The sequence below is a fragment of the Bison bison genome, unplaced genomic scaffold, assembly GCF_000754665.1.
Source record: "Bison bison bison isolate TAMUID 2011002044 unplaced genomic scaffold, Bison_UMD1.0 scf7180017864080, whole genome shotgun sequence".
Taxonomy (NCBI): Eukaryota; Metazoa; Chordata; class Mammalia; order Artiodactyla; family Bovidae; genus Bison; species Bison bison.
The window spans coordinates 1483152-1486552 of record NW_011494652.1 but is presented as its reverse complement, the minus strand read 5'-3'; positions in this window follow the sequence as shown (position 1 = coordinate 1486552).

The following is a 3401-nucleotide window of genomic DNA, read 5'->3' as shown; positions in this document are numbered from 1 at the left end:
ATGGGCGCCTCCGTGCCGGGCGGGCCGACCCGCGTCTCGGCCCGCGGCCCTCCCAGCCATCCCGGGTAGGGGAATTAAAGCCCGCGGCTCACAGCAGGCACCCTCTGGGGAATCCTGTTATTATCCAAGACCCCGGCAGCGCTAGGTTTGCCAAAACCCCAAGGCGGATGTCCTAAGCCCCTGCCCCCCAGCCCCCGGCTCCGAGCTGGGAAGGTGGCTTTACTCCTCCCAACCGGGGGGTCCGAGCCACCGGCTCAAAACTTTTCTCAAGACCCTGATAATTCACTGGTCACTCCACCTGTCTCTGAGGACGCTAGGGAGGTTTCTGAGTCCTGAGATTGCCAGTATTCTGCCAAGGGAAAGCATTTCCGCCCGCCAAAGTGTGGACGTTTGTGGGGAGAGGGGGTGGGTGGTTGGCAAACACCAGGGTCCGTCCGGGCTGTGACGTTCAGTAAGCCTTCCCCTATACAAAACCTCAATCCACGTCTCCCAATGAAGAATATATACGTCTGTGTATAAATATATATATATATTTTTTTTTTTTTAAGTCAATTTTATAGGACATGCCTGAGAGATCTGCATGGGCCAATGACTTCAACATACCAAAGGCAAAGTTAAATATTTGCTCTAGATATCTTTTTTTTTCCTGCTTGCGTAATTGTCCCACATTTCAAAGAAGTCTTTAAAAGCACTTAGATTTAAAAAAAAAAGTTGTGTTTAGGGCCTGATAAGTTCAGGACACATGGGGGTAAAATACTGGAAGTCCTTTAGGGCAGCTGACGGATGCAAACTCCTTTCTCTCCTCTGCTCCCTTAAGCATGAGATCTAATAAAATATTTGCTGAATGAATAAAGGAGGCAATCAATCCAGTAATAATGATCCTTCAAACCCGAAGAATGAAGGCCTGGCAGGATTCTGCCAGTGGAGTGTCTTCTGCCTGGAAGCAGGGGATTGTCGTGGGGTGGGGGGCAGTTGGTTGGCAGAACCTTCTCCTGTTCTCTGGGTTCCTCTGTGGTGGGTCTTCTGGGAAGTTACAGGGAGTGAGGGGGTGGGGAGAGGGATCTCTTCCACCCATCCCCCACCATCCCAAATAAAACACGTTACTGATGTTTGCCACCGCTGTATTTAAAATAGATAACCAACAAGGACCTACTGTGTAGCACAGGGAACTCTGCTAAGTATTCTGTAATAATTCTATGCAGAAAGAATTTGAAAAAGAGTGGATCCATGTATACATAGGACCGTATCATTTTCATGTACCCCTGCAACTAGCACAGCTTAATCAGCTCTGGGCGCTTGGTTGCTCAGTTGTGTCTGACTCTCTGCAGGCCCCATGGACTGCAGCCCGCCAAGCTCCTCTGCCAGTGGGATTTCCCAGGCCAAAATACTAGAGTGGGTCGCCATTTCCTACTCAAAGGCATCTTCCAGACCTAGAGATCAAACCTGTGTCTCCTGAGTCTCCTGGACTGGTAGGCGAGTTCTTTACCACTAGCACCACCTGGGAAACCCTTCAACATAAAATAAATTTTTAAATGGCAATTTTGCCCTACAACTGTAACTCAAGTCCCTACCATATCACTCCCCCCAATCAAATTCCTGCCCAGATTTCTAAAACCACCCTGCAGATGACAGAGGAAGTGGCTGTTATCACAGAGGGGGCCAATGCCAGAACCTGTCTGTGTTTAAGAAACACTTCCCTGGGGGCCCAGGCCTCCACCAGCCTGTCCACCCCACTGGACACCTGTCGGCCATCCCCTCCAGTCCCTCTGATCTGTTTGTTGCTTGACAACAGAGCTCTGTGCGAGCTGCATCTTTTGGCATTTTAAGGACAGTACCCTGCTTCCGTCCCAGTTTCTCTGTGTCCATTTCAGTATCCAGTTCAGCCATGCACCGATGAGACAACGTCCTTCCAGGCTTCTCTTGTGAGAAGACTGGGGATCCAAAACCCATGCAGTGGTGTCTTTCCTCACTCATCAGTGCCCCGAGAACACGTAGGGGGCACCCTCAGCCCTGGAGAGCCGGGGCTGCCAGTAGTTTGCCCCCTAGACATCCTAGATGGAAGCGGTCTTCTTCCTGGTGGACCCAGCGTGGTCACGTCTCAGAGTGCCTGAGCTCCATCTCAGGTAGGAAAAGGGAAGTCATTCTTTTTCTTCTGGGACTGTCTGTTTTTGTTTCTGGAAGCTGCCTTTTCCTGGACCCCACCCCCACCCCCAACACGTCTGATGATGTGTGAATGGAAGATGTGACATTTTCCACCTCTGAACGTTTCTTTTTTCCCTGTAAAACATGAAGCATCTGGCTATCAGTCATTGTATTTCTATGTTGTACCCCTGAGCACGAGGCAGGCCAGGATTTCCCAGAAAGAGTAACTGCTTTACAAAGAACTAGAAACTGGGGCATCGTACCGTGAAGAGATGCGAAATCACCCAGCTCCTCTGTCCGGGGAAAAACATTATAAATATTTTGTGGCTTTGATTAACCCAGATGCATTCAGCGGCAGGCCTGGTCTGTCCCTCGCTTGGAGAAGTTCCTGGCTTTGGGATGTTGCAGGCCAGCATCCTTCTTCAGAGAAGAGGTCTTAGGCTGCCCAGGTGAGAAGGAACTAGCTGAGCTCTCCAGCTTAAACTAGGGGGCAAGAAGTTATGGTTCTCATCAGAGAAGACGAAGTCAGAGCCAGGTAAAGGCAGGCACTCCAGCCAGCAAGTTTTCCCCATTCCCCCATCCTTGCCAGACTCCCACACTTCTACAATTTTTTCCCCTGTGTTTTCCACAATAACAAGAGATCTACTTCCCTCATGTTCCCCCCACATCAAATATTGGACCACTCGTCCATTTCTTTGTAATTTCATGACAGTTTCTGGCTGGGTCCCACAACCTGATGCTATGAGAACACACCCAGATCTTACACATCCCTTAACTCCCAACCGACATGCCTCCCTTGCAACCCTCTGTATCTCAACTAGGAGTTTCATTACTCTCCTTTAATTTTCCACAAAGTTATTTTCCATGGACTTGTTTTGAAAAGCCTACTGGGACTGATGTCTGAACAGAGAGTCGGGGTTGCTCACGTGGCAGGCACCCAGGAGGAGTTGGCTGCTCCCCTTGGGACCTGTGATGGTGAGAGAGGCTGGTCAGAAGCTTTTCCTGCTGGACTGGAGGATGGGGGAGCCACGGGCAAGGGGACGAAGGCCTTCCTCCAGGCCCGCGTCTGCTTGCTTTTTGCTGTAGCACATTTGCCAGGCCTCCTGCGGGCACCAGTGCAGCCTGAAGCTTGCAGGAGTTACGGCCCCAGGCGCCAGTGCAGCCTGAAGCTTGCAGGAGTTACTGCCCGGGGCTGGAGGGGGCAGTGCTCAGCCTTCCAGGACCATCCTGGGAGGTTGGAAATGGAGAGTCTCTGTGTT